We start from the raw sequence: 20,164 nt of genomic DNA, 5'->3' as shown, positions 1-20,164 counted from the left end.
GATTTCGCGACCCTTACCCAGGGACCCCAACGCACTAGACGTTGACACATTAAGAAAAAAGAAATATCTCAAATAAACAACCTAATTTTACAATTCAAGGAACTAGAAAAAGAAGAAAAAAACTAAGCCAAAAGTTAGCAGAAGGAAGGAAATAAATATCAGACCAGAAATAAATGAAATAAAGAAGAGAAAAACAAAAGATCAATGAAACTAAGAGCTAGTTTCTTTAAAAGATAAATAAAATTAGCAAACCCTTAGTTAGACTCACCAAGAAAAAGAAGAGCCAGGCTTCAAATAAATAAAATAAGAAATGAAAGGGAGACATTACAACTGATATCATGGAAATAGAAAAAAATCATAAGACTACTATAAATAATTATGCATCAATAAATTGGACAACTTAAGAGAAATGGATAAATTCTTATAAACATACAAACTACCAAGAATCATGAAGAAATAGAAAATTTAAATAGACTAAAGCAAGTAAGGAGATTGAATCAGTAGTCCAAAACATCTCAACAAAGAAAAGCCCAGGACCAGATGGTTTTCCTGGTGAATTCTACCAAACATCTAAAGAATAAACACCAATCATTCTCAAGCCCTTCCAAAAAACTAAGGACAGAATATATGCAAAATCATTTAATGAGATCATTATTTTGATGCAAAACCAGGTAAGGACACTACAAAAACAAAACAAAACAAAACAAAACAAAACTACAGGTCAATATCCCTGATGAATACAGATGCCAAAATTCTCAACAAAATAATAGCAAACTGAATTCAAGAACACATTAAAAGATCATACACCTTGATCAAGTGATATTTATCCCTGAGATGCAAAGATTTGATCCACAAATCTATAAATGTGATACATTAATATAAAGGAAAAAACATATTATCTTGCAAATAAATGCAAGAATCATTTGACAAAATTCAACATCTTTTCCTGATAAAAATCTTTCTTTTTTTTAAAGATTTTTTTAAATTTATTTATTTATTCTAGAGAGAGAGTGAGCATGGGGAGAAGCAGAGGGAGAGGGACAAGCAGACTGCACTGAGTGTGGAGCCCAACTTAGGGCTTGATCTCACAACCCCAAGATTATGACCTGAGCCAAAACCAAGAGTCAGAGACTTAACCGACTGAGCCACCCAGGTGCCCCATGATAAAATCTTTCAAGAAATTGGATATAGAAGGAATGTATCTCAACATAATATAGGCCATATATGACAAGCTCACAGCTAACCTCATACTCAATGGTGAAAAGTTTAAAGCTTTCCTTCTAGGATGAGAAACAAGACAAGTGAGCCCACTCTCACCACTCCAATTCAACATAGTACTGGAATTCCTAGCCAGAGCAATCAGGCAAGAGAAAGAAATAAAAGGCATCCAAATCAGAAACAAATGAAATTGCCTGTTTGCAGATGATACATTCTTATATCCTGAAAACCCTGAAGACTTCCCTTCAAAACTTAGGCCTAATAAATGAATTCAGGAAATTTGCATGATGCAGAATCAACATATATAAATCAATTGTGTTTATATACACTACCAATGAAATATCTGACAAAGAAATTTTTTAAAATCCCATCGGCAATAGCACCAAAACAATAAAATACTTAGGAATAAATTTAACCAAGGAGGTGAAAGATCTCTACACTGAAAATGATAAGATTTTCATGAAAGAAATTGAAGAAAGATATCTCATGTTCATGGATTGGAGGAATTAATATTATTAAAATGTCCATACTATCCAAAGCCATCTATAAGTTCAATGTAATTCCTATCAAAATTCCAATGGCATTTTTCACAGAAATACAAAAAAACAGTCCTAAAATTCGTATGGAATCACAAAAGACATCAAATAGCCAAAGCAATCTTGGGAAAGAAGAACAAAGTTAGAAGCATCATACTTCCTGATTTCAAACTATACTACAGAGCTATAGGAATCAAAATAGTATGGAATTAGTACAAAGACAAACACAGAGACCAATGGAGCAGAATTGAGAGTCCAGAAATAAACTCCCACATATAGAGTCAACTAATATTTGACAAGAGAGTCAATAATACTCAGTGGGGAAAAAATAATCTCTTCAATAAATGGTGCTGGGAAAACCAGATAATCACATGCAGAAGAATGAAGCTAGACCCCCACCAAACTCCTAGAAGAAAACATAGGGTAACAGCATCTTGACATTGATCCTGACAATAACTTTTTTAATATGACAACAAAAGCACAAGCAACAAAAGCAAAAGTAAACAAGTGGGACTGCATCCACTAAAAACTTGTGAACAGCAAAAGAAACAATCAACAAAATGAAAAGGCAACCTATGGAATGGGAGAGAATATTGACAAACCATCTGATAAGGGGTTGATATCCAAAATGTCTATGGAACTCACAGAACTCAATTGTAAAAACAAACAAACAAACAAAACAAATAAGCTGATTGAAATGGGCAAAGGATCTCAAAGGACATTTTTTTCAAAGAAGAAACACAAACGACCAACAAGTACATGAAAATATGCTCAACATCACTCATCATCAGGGAAATGTAAATCAAAACCACAATGGGATATCATCTCACATCTGTTAGAATGGCTATTACCAAAAAGACAAGAGATAAGTATTGGTAAAGTTGTGGAAAAAAAGAAATCCTCATGCGCTGTTGGTGGGAATGTAAACGGTACAGCCATTATGAAAAACAGTATGGAGGTTCCTCAAAAAATTAAAAATAGGACTGCTATATGATCCAGCAATCCCACTTCAAGGTATATATCCAAAGGAAATGAAATCACTATCTTGAAGACATGTCTGCATGTCCATGTTCACTGCAGCATTACTCACAATAGCCAAGACATGGAAACACCGTAAGTGTCTGTTAATGGATTAATGGATAAAGATGTGGTTTATATGCATACAATGGAATTATTCAGCCACAAAAAAAGAAGGAATTTCTACCATTCGTGACAACATGGGGAAACCTGAGGGCATATGCCAAGTGAAATACGACAGAGAAAGACAAATACTGTATGATTTCCTTATATGTGGAATCTAAAAACATTGAACTCACAGAAACAGAGATTAGATTGGTGGTTGCCAGGAGCAAGGTTGGGAAAAATGGGTTAAAGCAGTCAAAGATACATACTTGTAGTTATAAAGTGAGCAAGTCCTTAGGATCTAATGTATAGCATAGTGACAATAGTTAACAATACTGTACTATATACTTGAAAGTTGCTAAGAGAATACATCTTTTAACTTCTCACCACAAAAAGACAAAAGGCAACTATGTAAGGTGATGTAAGGTGTTAACTTCCTTCTGTGGTGATCATTTCACAATATACACGTTTATCAAATCACCACATTGTATACCTTAAACTTACACAATGTTATATGTCAAGTTTATTTCAAAAACTCTGGGAAATAAATACATTATAAATAAATAGGTCTCTAATGCTGGGCGGTGGGGGGAAAACAGATTAGGTTGAAGACTTAACAATGGACAAAAGAACAATGTGAATGTTGGCCTAGTTTAAAAACTCCCAGTCCAAAATCTTTGTCCTTCATCCTCATTTATATTCATAACAATGTCAAAGGGAAGCTCCTTGCCAAGTCCTGATGACTGGGTACATCTGATTGTCATGTTACTGGAAAGGACATCACGTAGAAGTTGTTCATCCAGAACATCCAGTGTTCTTGCCTGGGCTTTAACTTTCGGACAGTTAGAATATTTTCTAAATGCTGGATTCATCTTTGGATTTAAAGTGGATAAAAAAGGCCCTTGTCCCAAATGATTCTCTGGCCTTTGAACATATGCTCTCGGTCAAAAAAAAATTTTTTTTTAAGTCTAATCTCAAAAGAGTAGCTTCAGTAAGAGTGTGAACTTACAGCACCTCTCTTGCTAGGTGTTAAAAAACTTCACGCTCTGACTCTACCAAATTGAAACAGCTCCTCCTTAGATTACAGTTCCTCAGCTCATTGGAACTTATATCCGAAAACCATTTAGAATCATTATAGAGGTATGTAAAAATCATTCTAATCTTTGTTGATTCCTCAGCTTCTAATCTTATTTCTTTGGCCTCAGAATTGGTAAAAAATATATATATAATATCCATATGAATTTTTGTCACTTGCTTTACAAAAATTCTTGTTAAATAAATTCTGATCTTCAAAGGAAATTTCCATTTCTCTTTATCCTCTTCAGAAACTGATGTCCAGTAATGCATATTACAATACAACTCTGCACAATTCTGAAGAATGAAGCTTTAACTCACCTAACGGCTGCTATCCATCAAAACTCTTATGCATCCGTATATCAAATATAGCACAAAAATATATTCATTTTGCCAAAAGGCCTCGGGTTAAATGATTTCATTTTGTGGGTGATGTTTTCAAATACTATCTCAAAGCCTTTCTACAGGAAGGAAAAAGGGCAAAACAAAAAAGCAACCATTTAATTACAGTTAATCTTTTAAGTAAAAATGAGAATTCCAGAATTCTAAAATAAACGTCATTCTTTGTCATATGGTGTGAGTTACAGGGAAAAAAAAAAAGAAAGAAACAGATATCTGAATCAGTAAATGAGTCAGAAAAGCTCAGAAACATACTTCGCTTCATAAAGCCCAGGACCTTCAGAAATCGTATTACTGAACACCTGTGCCATGGAAGATTTATATATTAAAGTTCATGCTGCAACTAGAGGTTCCCTGCAATATCAATTTCAAACGACAATCTGAGGTTTTTTACAGCAGCAATTGTCAGAAGTAGTCATTTCACTTCTTATTATTCATTTCACTTATACTATAGCATATTAGCTAGATACTGTATTGATCCTTGCTCCATCAAATTTTGGCATTCACAACACAGACAAATTTTTGGTTTGAAAAATAAGTCAGTATTATAATCTACTCACTGATAATAGTGATGACATTGACAAAATTATGGCTGGTTAGGTTATGGAATTGAGGTGAGTCAAAAGGAATTCCTGTTTCAGAATAAAAATGCCTTTTTATCTATGCTCACATCTCCTTAGGGCACATGTTAAGAGATTACTTAAACTGCTCCACAAATCAGGATAAATATATAGCCACATTTTTATTTTTCTAATTAATTAATAGCTTGAGCATCACTTGCCATATTAGCAGGAAATTCAGCATTCATTTAGTCAACAAATATTTATTGAGTGACCACTATGTACCAGTCACTGGTCTATGCTTGGGACACATCAATAAGCAAAGCATACAGGAATCCCTGCCTTCAGTTAACTGACACTCTACTGCATCTTTCTTTGGAGGCACTCCCTCCCAAATTTCCCAAAACCTAACCGCTTTCTCAGTCCCTATATGAGAAGGTCAGTCCAACTTCTACACCCAAGCAAAGAGAATCTTTATTCTTCTGACGATTCCATCAATGCCATTCTTCTTGCTGGCACATTGTGGTTGATACCCCTGATCCCAGTTCAATAGATGATACTGACACTAAATCTTATTTTGATGCTAGTCAGCTGGGCTGATATTCATTTGGTTACCACACAAGCCCCAAGTGGATCTTAAGGAGAAGATCACCCAACTCCCTCTAAGTTAGAACAAACCAGAGCAAGGCTCTCAATTGCCTGAATTCCCATAGTTGCCAATTCTCAGTCTGCCCCCAAGGAGTCAAGTCCAGGAGCACTATGCTTAGGCACCATTCCTTTGTAGCCCTTGAGACTCTAGCCCTCTTCCGTTCTAAGAAATACACATTCTCAGATATCAGGCAGGGGCTCCCCTTCCATCTGGGAAACCCAAAGAATCTGATTATGCCTCTCTTCTTAGAAAATAAAAGTATCCTTTCAACCTGTAGAAGGCATTACACTATTCACTCATTCATTTATTCATTCACTTACCAATACTTGTTGACCACCTACTCTCTGTCAGATATTGCTCTTAACCCCATTTACCTCCAGGAAGACCCTTTTTGGAGAAAGCTGCCTTTATACCTATAAGGCATGACAAGATGACTTTCTGACAGTTCTCTCCCTAGAATAAAAGGGGGAAAAAAAAACATAAATGGGACTTACCACTGGACATCCTATTATAAATAACAACAACAATAAAAAAAGTGTTTAAATTTTTTAAACATCCAGGTGATAGTGAAAACAGTGACCATGGAAATAATTATCAATTCCTTTACAAATAATATATTAAAATTATTTTAGGAAGGAAACATACCTGAATTCTGAAATTACCCAGCTTTGCAGCTGTTTGGTTGTTTTTTTTTCAAAAGCTCATGTGGATTATTTCTACCAACATGAAAAAAGAAACAAACAACAACAAAATTATTTAATCAAGTATTCATTTTTTTTTTAATATTTTATTTATCTGAGAGAGAGAGACCACAAGCGGTGGGGCGGGGCAGAGGGAAAGGGAGATACAGACTCCCAGCTGAGCAAGGAGCCCCACGCCAAGCTCTATCCCAGGACCCCGAGATCATGACCTGGGCCAAAGGCAAACACTTAACCGATTGAGCCACTCAGGTGCCCCTTAAGTATTCATTTTTAAAGAAAGCTTTCTGCTTAGGACAAGTCATTGACTTGGAAGGTTGGAAGAGTCCAATCCAGTCTTAGCTCCTGAATGCCCCGGGCCATGGTTCGTGGCCTATGCATAATGCCTCTGAGTTCAGACCAGTCTCCCCCATGAGCCCCCCTCCCACTCCCCCGTGCTTTAATAGTGCTGCCAGTAACATCATACTATCTGGCTCCCTATGGCTTCAAACTATTGGTACCAAATACTATATTTCTGAGTCATATAATTCCTCTTCTCTGTGTAACAGGCCCTGAAATATGTGAAGAAGCTTTGAATCCCCATTTTTCCTCTTACAACTATTTTCAATTATTCTCCTGCAACTGTTCTCAAATGGCATCCTTTCTAGTCCCTTCATAAAATAGTCACCGTCTTTTGAACATACTTCATTTGTCCATATACCTTTTAAAGAATAATGCCAATACCCTTTTTATCTGGAATTTACAGTTTGAAAAATGTTCCTTAAGGAAATAATCTGGAATCTGAGCAAATATTTATCTATCTTAATATTCATCACAACATTATTTATAGTATTTAAGAATAATAGTACAGTGGGGCACCTAGGTGGCTCAGATGGTTGGGCGTTTGCCTTTGGCTCAGGTCATGATCATGGGGTCCTGGGAGCGAGGCCCACATTGGGCTCCCTGCTGAGAGGGCAGCCTGCTTCTCCCTCTCCCTCTGCCTGCCGCTCCCCCTTTTTGTACTCTCTCTCGCTAAAAAAAAAAAAAAAAAAAAAAAAAAGAATAGTATAGTACACCTATATGATAAAACTTAAAAGCATGTTAAAGAAGTAACTGAATAATATTTAAATGTTCACTATATGTTGCCAAGGAGAAAAAAGAGATTACAAAAGACCAAAAAATTAAAAATAGAGCTACCCTATGACCCAGAAAGTGCACTACTAGGTATTTACCCCAAAGACACAGATGTAGTGAAAAGAAGGGCCATATACACCCCAATGTTCATAGCAGCAACGTCCGCAATAGCTCTTTCTGTGGAAAGAGCCAAGATGCCCTTCAACAGATGAATGGATAAAGAAGATGTGGTCCATATATACAATGGAATATTACTCCGCCATCAGAAAGGATGAATACCCAACTTTTACATCAACATGGATGGGACTGGAGGAGATTATGCTAAGTGAAATAAATCAACCAGAAAAAGTCAATTATCATATGGTTTTACTTATTTGTGGAACATAAGGACTAGCATGGAGGACATTAGGAGAAGGAAGGGAAAAATGAAGGGGGGGGAATCGGAGGGAGAGATGAACCATGAGAGACTATGGACTCTGAGAAACAAACTGAGGGTTTTAGAGGGGAGGGGTGGGGGGGGATGGGTTAGCCTAGTGATGGGTATTAAGGAGGGCACGTACTACATGGAGCACTGGGTATTATATGAAAACAATGAATCGTGGATCACTACATCGAAAACTAATGATGTATTATATGGTGACTAACATAACATATAAAATAAAATTTAAAAAAAAAGATTACAAAAGAATGTATAATAAAATCATTTGTGTGTATGTATCTCCGTGTGCATAAACCTGGAAGAATATATAACAAACATTAACAATGGTTCTCTCTAATTGATGGGATTATAGATGATTTTCCAGACTTTCCAGATTTTTGATAGTGAAAATACATTACTCTGTAATGAAAACAAATAATAAATGTTATTTTTTTAAATCATATTGGCAAAAGCTGAAAGCAAAAACTGAAGGTGTGGCCTGATCAACTCCCAGCGAGTGGAGTACCACACCCTTACCTAATTAATGCCCTTGCACTAACACTGCATAACATATTGCTGGGTTTGTGGCCATGTTACAGAGTTGATTCATCTTGAGAATATTCTTCTTTGTTGCCTTCAAAACATTTCACAACTATTACCATTACATCTCTCATCATGTCCTTGAACATTAGCTGGTTTTTTGTTTTGCTTTGTTGTCATTCATAATATTTTCATTCTTAAAAAAAATGACTCCCGGGGCACCTGGGTAGCTCAGTCATTAAGTGTCTGCCTTCGGCTCAGGTCATGATCCCAGGGTCCTGGGATCGAGCCCCACATCAGGCTCCCTGCTCCATGGGAAGCCTGCTTCTCCCTCTCCTACTCCCCCTGCTTGTGTTCCCTCTCTTGCTGTGTCTCTCTCTGTCAAATAAATAAATAAAATCTTTAAAAAAAAAAATGACTCCCATGATGGTCACCTTGTTCCTCCCTCCCCTGTTAGCCCCACTGAGCCTCCACCATGCCCAGCGTGGCACATTCAGCAATGGTTCATCCCAAGACCTTCCCAGAAACTGGTGAAGAAGTGGGCCTGCGTGTGAGCAAAGTGATCACCAAGAAGTTCAGCCATCAAGATACCAGAGTGGAGACTACTGAAAATGTGTGAGACAAAGCTGTCTGTATCATACGGAGTGACTATGAAGACATTAATGATAATTAAATGGCATCTCTCATCATGATCAACACTTGTAAAATTTGCGTCATCCATATGCCGAACAAGAATTTTTTTAAATGAGCCATGCTCCAATTTCTACAGAACTTGTAACCAATACAATTTCAGTAACAAGGCAGATATGCACTTCTCAGTTACAGAGATTTTTTTAAAAATATTCTTGTAGAGGGGCGCCTCGGTGGCTCAGTCAGTTAAGCATCTGCCTTTAGCTCAGGTCATGATCCCAGGGTCCTGGGCCCATCGTCCAGAGTCAGCTCCCTGCTCAGTAGGGAGTCTGCTTCTCCCTCTGCCTCTGCCCCTCCCCCCACCTCCATCCCACTCTCTCTCTCTCAAACAAAAAAATAAAATCTTTGAAAAAAAATAGTCTTGTAGATAGTTTATATGCAGAACCTATAGTCCGCAGTGGATTCAAGAAAATACCACAGAGTGGAGGAACTATATCGTTGTTTTCCCTAATTGCAGACAGACTCAATGCTGAATTTACTTTAATTTACAAAGAATGAAAGCCATTGGGGTGGATAGGGTGATTTTGTTTGATGTTAAAAACTGTGTGACTATCCTTGTGAATGACAAGACTGACACTTGTCGCCAGTATGTCACATTGCAGACAGCTACTCTTGGCTGAAACCATGAAAGTTTAAGATATTCTTACTCATGGAATCTTCTTTAACCAGCTATTTCCAGAATAACTAAGGCTGACTTTAAGGCTGTCATTGTCAAAACTACAGTTCCCAAAGAGGACAAAATGAAACTGTCCTCCAAAATTCAGGCTGTGGCAATTTTACCGATCTTGGTGAGGCAATCTAGAACACAAAAAGGTGAATCTGTTTACCTATTTTGTCATGTCCCACTGTAAAATACTGTTTTTTGAACTATTCTACTAATAACATAATTATGTGTTTTAACAGTTCAATTATACATGTTTATAAATGTATGTGTTCTGAACTATTATACCCTGGGATATTTTTGCTTGTTTTTGTTTTGTTATGCTTCTAATGTTAAGACTCTCCAATACTAAAGCAAAAAAATTATAGAGTGCTTGATATTTATTCCTATCAAACTTCTTGTACTATTTGGTTCATCTCTCTACCCATGTCGAGACCTCTTTCATCTGATTCCATCATTTGGTTTCTTTATTAATCCTCTTAACTCTGCATCACGCACAAATTTGACAAATGTGTCTTCATCTCTTTATCCAAATGCCTAATGAATGTACCAAACAGAATTTGGGCCAGGATAAAGCCATGATACTTACCATCAGCAAGCTGTCATCAGATAAACACCTTCTGGATGAAGGTGTTCAACCAGAAACTCATCAAGCCAGCAGTACTATGATTCAGCCCATACGTCTCCCCTCTGTGTGATATCATATGATACCAACAAAAGACTTTACAGAGGATATTTGACTTTTTCAAAAAATTAAAGTGAACTCTTTGTTTCACACTTATACCAATGAGGTCAAAAGTTTATTAAACCAGGGGTGAGCCGAACCTGAAGAGTAAAGAGACCTATTCAAACTTGGTTGCAATTACTGTCTCAAGTAGAAAAATGCATCACCCAAAGCATTCACTTCCTGACCTGACATTTCACCATAGACCTATGGTATTTCTTCTGCCCTATAAATAGGAATCAGAGAGACCAAGTTTTATTCATCTCCATTTATTCCACAATGCCTAGAACACAGCTTTATACATGATACTGTGGAGTCTACTCCCTGCCTGTCTCAGGTCAGGATGCTCCTGCCAAAATAGAAGTGTCTGTCACTGCCCACTAGAAGTCCAGGGGTCACTTGAGCTTACTATTTCCCATGGCATTGCAGAGAGAAGCATATAAATAGATCAGCCAAAATATGTGTCATGCTCAAGGCAGGGGGCATAACACTGATTCCCTACTCGACAAATGATGAGGTAATTGGCTAAAAATACCTCTAGGTGTAGGTAGGAAGATGTTGCTACTGATATGCAGCCAACATTTTAGTTGTTGATATTAGCTATAGATGACTTCAAATGAAGCACAGTAATCCCTCCATTTAATAACAATAATGATCCCTTACTTCAGACAGCTGGTTGAGCAAGGTCATCCCAGAGCCACAAGGCTTGGACATGTGAATGGTATATCCATTCCAGATAATTGATCACTAGCTATCAGACCACTCCTGGGTATGGATCCAGGCTCTGCCTAGCCTTTTGCTTATTTGCTTATTCAATGCTCTCTTCCTGCCTCACCTAAACTTTCATTACCCCTCCCACACAAAAGTCCCTGACCTGCTTCTTTTTCTCTGACACTAGAACTCAATGTGTCCCCTCTCCCTGAAGCATTAGCAACACAGAACATATTTATCTTTTTCTAAGGTAGAAAATGGATATTTTTTTAGAAAAAAAAAAATTGGCCAGCCTACACCCTTTGGTGAATAAAGAGATTCTTTATTATGTCTTAGGGAATTTCCAATTTCCCCAAAGATTCTTCTAAATACTTCAGGAACAAAACCTTGTGTTTTCACATCGAAACCTTTCAGATGAGTCTGTGCTGCACTCAAAATGCAAAATCAAGAAATGCTTGCTCTGTGCACAGATCAATGACTCAATACAGGTTATAAAAGATATTCGGAACGTAGTGAGTTCAGAGAACTACAGCTGGAGGTCTAGGCATGTAACACTGCGCGACACTTCTTAGAAAAGACGAGCAAAGACGTTAGGACCTAGAAAACAGCGAGATGGAGAAATTCAGTTTTCTGCCTCAATAGACCAGGGAGTTGAGGCAGGAAAAGGAGGCTGAAGCAGAGATCGTGGATTCCAAGAGACTGGCACAAACATCAGGGAAGAATGTTCAAGTGCAGGGAAAGATTCAGAAGAGTTATAAATCACTTGCAAGGTCTAAGCAGAAAACAACTAGCTGAATCCTATGGCTTAAAACAAGTGCAGGAGAGCCCCTTAGTGTTCCGGCGCATAAATGCTGCTCCACGTCCAGCTCCACGTCCAGCTCCCAGTGCCCCTCCCGCACGGCATGGCCATGACTTCGGCGCTCTCCCTGCCCAGGGGAAACGCTCCTCTCTAAGGGCACCAAACCCGATACAGTTGATGTAGTAAGGCATTCAGAGATGTTTTTAACATGTCCCATTTCATAGCCTACCCACGCTTTTTATAGAAAAACTAAATTCAAAAGAGAAAACAACTTGCAAGAGAGTAGCATGAAGAGAAATCTGAGGAAAACCTACAGGACCAGAACCCAGAACGTCTTCCTCACTGGCCCTAAGCTTTTCCTCTTTACTGGGCCACCTCCAGGCTCTAAGTTGGCTTTTCAAACTGGTTTACGATGAAAAGTAATAATAATAGGGGCGCCTGGGTGGCTCAGTTGTTATGCATCTGCCTTTGGCTCAGGTCATGACCCCGGGGTCCGGGGATGGAGCTCCGAGCTCCGCATCCAGCCCCGCATGGGGCTCCCTGCTCCGAGGGAAGCCTGCTTCTCCCTCTCCCACTCCCCCTGCTTGTGTTCCCTCTCTCACTGTGTCTCTCTCTGTCAAAAAAATAAATAAAATATTTAAAAAATTAAAAAAGAAAAGTAATAATAAAAGGCTTAGATAGCATATTTATACAAAATAAATTTCAGTTTCCTCTCTTGAGTTCACTTTCAGCAGACAGACGTGCTATAGGTCCCCCCCCAAAAAAAAGGTGTCAAATGCTCTTTCGTTACTAAATATGTTTCTGGCAAAGTTATTGCTGTACTTTCACTTGTACCTCCATAAACTGGGTCTAGTTAACACCTCCCTCTCCTCCACAGCAATACTAAATATGAGCTGCAGTTTAAAAGATTTGAAGTTCCTGATGATTAAAAGGCTCTGGTGCAGGCAGACTGCTTTCTAGACAACTACTAATCACAATATCTACCAATTATTGAAGCTCTTGTATGTGCTATCCACACTAAGGAAGACGTACATTCTATGTAAAATACTAAAACTTAGAGAATGTTGGGAATTTATCCACACACATATCTAAACTGCAAATTTAAACCCAAGTGCGTCTCCCAAAACTCAGATGCTTCCCATTAATACCCTACTGCCTCTCTGGACCTACTTCAGTGTGGGAAGATTGATGCAAAAGAAATATTTCACTATGAACATTTCATTATCTCTTTCTTAGACTTGTGTTTCCCTCTTAGAGTAATTCTACTTATTTCTTAATATCCAAATCAGTATATATCAAACATCATTTTAACAAGTGTTATAATTTTATTAGCATTTATTTTTATACTTATTTTCAAATAAAATACTTCATATTTCCTCTCAAATAAGGCTCCCTCGTTTTCCAAAGAGGAATTAATTCATTTATATCACCAAAACTCACAAAGCTTTTTAGTGGCACAACTAGGCCAAAAATACATATTTTTTAAAGATTTTATTTATTCATTTGAGAGAGACAGAGACAGAGTACAAGCAGGGGGAGAGGCAGAGCAAGAGGGAAAAGCAGACTCCCCACTGAGCAGAAAGAATCCTGAGATCAAGACCTGAGCCAAAGGCAGACACTTAACCCTCTGAGCCACCCAGGCACTCTCAAAAATACATATTTACACTGTACTTCTCTGCCTAGTCCTTTCCATATGCCATGATTCCTATGTGACTTTTGGCCTAGTCTCTAATTTTTTTCCATGATGTGGTTCCACTTACCCAATTGCCAAATACAGTGTAAAATAATTATTCATTTATTCCAGAAATATTTATGTATTACCTCAGATGTCCCAGGCACTAAGAGAGCACCTAGTTCTGGACTGTCTTCAAGGAGTTTACCAGTTATGGGAGAGGGGCAGACCTATGTGCAATGTTATGGATGTTGTGATAAATCTGCAAAGGGTAATGGTAAGAAGTGGCGAAATAAATCCAGGAAGGACACTCACAATAAGTTTCAAAGTGGCAGGTGAACTTTGAGATAAATGATTCATGTATCCTTTGTACGTCATCTTTCTGGGTCACCTACCCACACACACTTCCTTTCCACTTCCTTATGCAATCATCACCTCTCCCTTCCTCCTACTCACTCAGTTCCTACCCAGCCATGTGCAACAAATTGCCTCAGTCATACTCCAGAGTATTTAAGATATTCCCTAGCAGCGCTGATCTCAATTTATAACACCACACGATTTAAAGTGGACAGCTTCTGTAACCACTCTAATACTGCGTGGGTTTCTAAGAAAACAGACTACCAAATCGAATAAAGTGCGAAGTCAAAACCTCACCCATCTCAGTCCCAAACGGAGTCCCAATCAGAGTCCCAAACAGAGTCATCCTGCAGTGTAGGCACTGCTGACCCCAGCAACTCCATCCATTACTGGCACATCACAAGTAAGACCCAGCCGCCCTTAGAAAGGCTCCGTTTGCTTCTCTGAAGAAAAACAGACACGCACACTTTCTCTTCACGAGAACACAGCTGCATAGCAACCAGCACGGAGCAGCTAGGAAAAAAAAGAACACTCAAATGCCCTGCCAGCCAACTCCACCAAGTCAAACCTGGAACTAATATAACATGTTGACAAAGCTATTCCTCCAGCACCTACACATCCAACAACAGCAGCCAAAACAAAACCCTAGAACCTGTCAAGTGAGCATGTTTTTCTATTGTTCCATAGATCCCACTGTCATCTAGATGCTAGCTGTTTACATGGATTCATGCCGTGCTCACATAGCCAGTTTTAATTTCAATTATTGCCTATTTGCAAACTCACTGAGGATATAAACAAAATACGAATAGATCATCCTTCATTTTAAAAATTTTATAATAATAAAATTCACAATATGCATTTCTGTCCTCCTTCTCCCAAATGTTGTTAAAGCAACTTTTTTTTAAAAAACATCTAGTTCCAGGTTTTAACATTCCCCTTGCCCCCCAGTCCTATTAGCTCAGCAAGGTGTTTTCTCAAGAGTCAAACATAAAACTTCAATCAAACACTGTGAACTCACATGACTAAGTTGGATATCTTGTAAAATAACAGCACCTTAAATTGTTAACTCAGATGTTGGCCAACACTCTTCCAATCACCATATAGCGCTTTCTTCTGCTTAAAAAAAAAAAAAAAAGAACCGTATGCCTTATAAATATCTTATGCGCATATAATTCTATTTTTCCCAGCTTTATTGAGATAAAATTGTACGATGTAGTGATTTGATATCCATACGTATTACAAAATGATTACCACAATAAAGCTAATTAATATATGCATCAACTCAGAGAGTTACCATTCATTTTTGTGGTGAGAACTTTAAAAATCTATTCTTTCAGTAACTTTCAAGTATATAATACGGTATTATTAACTATAGTCAGTATGCTGTACATCCCCAGAACTTACTCAAACTAGAAGTTTATAGTAACCACCTTCAACATTTCCCCCAACCCTGCCCCTGGCAATCACCAATCTAATCTCTGTTTCTAAAAGTATAATGTTTTTCGTTTCCACCTATGAGTGAAATCATTCAGTATTTGTCTTTCTCTGACTTATTTTACTTAGCATATGCCCTCAGGTTTATCCACGTTGTCACAAACGGTAGGATTTCCTTCTTTTTGTGGCTGAATAATTCCATTGCTTGTGTATAAACCACATCTTCATCCATTCAGCCACTGACAGACACTTAGCTTGTTTCCATGTCTTGGCTATTGTGAGTAATGCCGCAGTTAACATGGGGCTGCAGACGTCTCCTCAAGATAGTGATTTCATTTCCTTCAGATATATACCCAGAGGTGACATTGTAATCCTATTGGGAATTTTTTGAGGAAATTCCACACTATTTTTCATAGTGGCTGCAACAATTGACATTCCCACCAATAGTGCACAAGGATATTTTTTCCTCCACATCCTTGCCAACATTTGTCTTTTTGATAATAGCCATTCTAACAGGTGTGAGATGATATCTCATTGTGGTTTTGAGTCACATTTCCCTGATGATGAAGGATGTTGAGCATGTTTGCACGTACCTGTTGGCCATCTAAATGCCTTCTTTGGAAAAATGTCTTTTCAGGTCATTTGCACATTTTTCAATTGTTTTTTTGTTTGTTTCAGGGGGGTTTCGGTTTTTTTTGTTTTGTTTTGTTTTGTTTTGTGTTTTGCTATTGAGTATGAATTCCTTAGGTATCCTTTTGGATATCAACCTCTTAGATATATGGTTTTAAATATTCTCTCCCATTCCAGAAGGCTGCCTTTTCATCTTTTGATGGTTTCCTTTGCACAAGCTTTTTAGTTGTGTAGTCCCACTTGTTCTTTTTGCTTTTGTTGTTTGTGTTTTTGTTGTCATATCAAAAAAAAAAAAAAAATCATCATTGCCAAGAGCCATGTCAAGGAGTTTTTCTCCTAGTTTTCTTCTAGAATTTTTACAGTTTCAGGTCTTACATTTAAGTCTTTAATCCATTTTGAGTTAATTTTGGTGAATGGGGTAACACAAAGATTTAGCTTCATTCTTTGGTGTGTGATTATCCAGTTTTCTCAACGCCATTTATTGAGGAAACTATTCCTTCTTCCACTGAGTATTTTTAGCTCTTTTGTCAAATATTAGTTGACTATATATGCAGGGGTTTATTTCTAGGTTCTTGATTCTGTTGCATTGGTCTCTGTGTCTATTTTCATGCTAATACTATACTGGTTTGCTTATTATAGCTCTATAGTATAGTTTGAAATCAAAAAATATGATGCTGCAAGCTTTGCTCTTCTTTCCTAAGATTGCTTTGGCTATTCAGAGTCTATTGTGGTTCCATATGAATTTTTATTAGTTTTATTAGTTTTTAATGTATACATCTTTCACCTCCCTCATTAAATTTATTCCTAAGTATTTGTTTTTGCTGTTATTGTCAATAGGATTTTTTAAATTTCTTTGTCAGATCCTTCATTGATAGTGTATAGAAATTCAATTAATGTATGTATGTTGATTATTGTATCATGCAAATTTGCTGAATTTGTTTATTCGATCTAAGAGCTTTGGGGGCAGAGTCTTGTAAATATAAGATCACATCATCTGCAAACAAAGACAATTTTATTTCTTTCTCTCTGATTTGGATGCCCTTTATTTCTTTTTATTGCCCGATTTCTCTGGGTAGAACTGTCAGTAGTATGTTGAATAAAAGTGGCAAGAGTGGGCTCACTTGTCTTATTCCTGATCTTAGTGGAAAAGCTTTCAACCCTTCACTGTTGAGTATGTTATCTGGGGATTTGCATATATGGCCTTTATTATGTTGAGCATGTGGTTTTTATTATGTGTCACATTTATCGATTTGCATATGTTGAACCATCTTTGTATATCAGTAATGAATCCTACCTAATCATTGTGTACTATTCTTTTAATGTGCTGTTGGATTTGGTTTGCTAGTATTTTGTTGAGAATTTTTGCATCTGTATTCATTAGGAATATTGTCCTGTAGTTCTCTTCTTTGTAATGTCCTTATCTGGCTTTGTAGTACAGTAATGCTGGCCTTGTGAAATGAGTTTTGGAGTGTCCCCTCCTCTTCAGTATTTTGGAAGAGTTTGAGAAGTTTTGGCACTAATTCTTCTTTAAATGTTTCATAGACTTTACCAGAGAACCATCCAGTTCTGGGCTTTTCTTTTCTTTTTTCAGTCTCCTTAGTCATTACTGGTCAGTTCAGATTTTCTATTTCTTCATGATTCAGCCTTTGTAGGTTGTATGTTTTTAGGAATTTATCCATTGCTTTTGGTTGTCCAATTCGTTGGCGTATAATTTTAGAAGTCTGTTACAACCCTTTGCATTTTGGGGATGTCAGGTATAGTGTCTCTTCTTTTATTTCTCATTTTTTAAGAGTCCTTGTCTTTTATTCTTGGTTAGTCAAGTTAAAAGTTTGTCAGTTTTGTTCATCTTTTCAAAGAGTCAACTCTTAGTTTTGTTGAAAATTTCTATTGTTTTCTTATTCTCTATATCATTTACCTCTGCTCTAATCTTTATTATTTTCTTCCTTCTGCTAACTTTGGGCTTAATTTGTTCTCCTTTTTCTAGTTCCTTAAAGTGTAATGTTAGGTTGCTTATTTGAGATCTTTTTTTTTTTCTTGAGATATGCATTTAGAACTATAAACTTTCTTCTTAGAACTGCTTTGTTGCATCTCCTAAATTTTGGTATATTTTGTTTCCAATTTCATTTGTCACAAGATTTTTTTTATTTCCCTTTTAATTTTCCTTTGATTCATTGATTGTTCAATAGTGAACACATATTTGTGAATTCCATATATTTGTGAATTTTCCAGCTCTCCTCCTCTTATTGATTTCTAGTTTTATTACCATTTGGTCAGAAAAAATACTTGAGGGGCACCTGGGTGGCTCGGTCGTTAAGCATCTGCCTTCATCTTAGGTCATGATCCCGGGGTCCTGGGATCGAGCCCCACATCGGGCTCCCTGCTTGGCGGGAAGCCTGCTTCTCCCTCTCCCACTCCCCAGGCTTGTGTTCCCTCTCTCACTGTGTCTCTCTCATTCAAAGAAATAAATAAATAAAATCTTTAAAAAAAAAAAATACTTGATATAATTTCCATTTTCTTGAATTTGTTGGGACTTGTTTTCTGGCCTAACATAAGGTCTATCCTAGAAAACATTCCATGTACACTTGAGAACAATGTGCATTCTGCTCGTACTGGATAAAATGTTCTGCATATATCTGTTAGGTCCATTTGGTCTATAGTGTTTTTCAAATCTGCTGTTTCCTTGTTGATTCTCTCTGGATGATCTGTCCATTGTTGAGAATGGGATATTAAAGTCTCTGACTCTTATTGTATTGCTGTTTATTTCTCCTTTTATTTTATTTAGTATTTGCTTTATATATTTTGATGCTTTGATGTTGGCTGCATAAATGTTTACAGTTGTCATATCCTTGATGAATTGACCCCTTCTTTCATTATATAATGACCTTCATTGTTGGACCATTTTTAGCTTGAAGTCTATTTTGTCTGATATAAGTATAGTTACCTGTGATTTCTTTTGTTTACCATTTGCTTGAAATATCTTTTTCCATTCCTTCACTCTCAGACTATGTGTGTCCTTAAAAGTGAATCTTTTGAGGTCAGCATGTCATTGGCTCTTGTTTTTTAATCCATTCTATGTCTCTTTATTGGAGAAAAAATCCATTTATATTTAAAGTAGTTATTGTAAATAAGTAAGAACTTACTAATGCCATATAGCTCATTGTTTTCCAACTACAGACACTTTTCTTCTTGCTTCCTCTTTTATGTCTTCCTTTGTGATTTGATGAATTTTTGTGGTGTTATGGTTTGAATCCTTTATCATAATCTTTTGTGCATCTACTATAGGTTTTTCCTTTGTGGTTACCATGAGGCTTACATAAATTATCTTTTAGTTATAATGTGCTATTTTAAGCTGCCAACATCTTAACCTCAATAGCGTACAAAAACTTTATGCTTTTACTTTTCTGCCATTTACATTTTAGATTATTGATGTTATATTTCACATATTTTTATTTGATGTATCCATAATAAATTATTGTCATTATGGTTATTTTTAATACATTTGCTTTTTAACTTTTAAGCTGGAGTTGTAAGTGAATTATGTACCATTAAAATATTAGAAAATCTGACTTTGGTTATATTTTATTATTACCAGTGAGTTTTACAAATTTATATGTTTTTTTCTATGTTAATTAGCATCCTTTCATTTCCACTTGAAGAATACCCTTTAGCATTTTCTGTAAGGTAGGTCTAGTTATGATGAACTTCCTCAGTTTTTGTTTGTTCAGAAAAGTCTTTATTTCTCATTCTTTTCTGAAGGACAGTTTTGCTGGGTATAGTACTCTCTGTTAATGATGGTTACTCTATAGCCCTTAGTAAATTTCTGTCTTTACCAGAGCCCAAGGGCTATTTTTGTGCTTCTCCTATAAACTCCAAGATGCATTCAAATTAAGTACTGAGATGTCCAGTATCTGTACTTCATCTGGTATATATTGGTCACGATGCAGGGCTGTCCACTCTAACTCAAAGAATTGTTCCTGGAGCAGGTGCCATTTAAAGATAGCAATTTTTCAAGTTCCTATGTATGTGATCTCCCAATTATTCCCAGATGAGGCATGGGCTAGCACAAGAACCCAATTAGTCTGAATAGCAATTGGGATTTACTTCTACTGGTCAGTGGGAAAAGGCTAAAGTGTCCATTATGAACTTCGGTAAGAATGCC

General features: G+C 36.9%; 1 long non-coding RNA gene across 1 annotated transcript in view; it reads right to left on the bottom strand.

The window, feature by feature from the left end:
- The window catches only part of LOC116637621, a 26,572-nt gene extending 11,871 nt beyond the window's left edge, over positions 1 to 14,701 (bottom strand). The window contains exons 1-4 of the long non-coding RNA XR_004300509.1: positions 14,239 to 14,701; positions 6,204 to 6,274; positions 5,879 to 6,011; positions 4,272 to 4,411 (exon numbers count right to left, since the gene is read on the bottom strand). This is a non-coding gene — a long non-coding RNA (uncharacterized LOC116637621). The remainder of the gene's footprint in view (positions 1 to 4,271; positions 4,412 to 5,878; positions 6,012 to 6,203; positions 6,275 to 14,238) is intronic.
- Positions 14,702 to 20,164: the final 5,463 nt, after the last annotated feature.

This window comes from Phoca vitulina, unplaced genomic scaffold, assembly GCF_004348235.1.
Source record: "Phoca vitulina isolate PV1807 unplaced genomic scaffold, GSC_HSeal_1.0 scaffold14, whole genome shotgun sequence".
Lineage (NCBI taxonomy): Eukaryota > Metazoa > Chordata > Mammalia > Carnivora > Phocidae > Phoca > Phoca vitulina.
The sequence above is the reverse complement of the archived record's forward strand: the minus strand, read 5'-3'. Positions and strand labels throughout refer to the sequence as shown.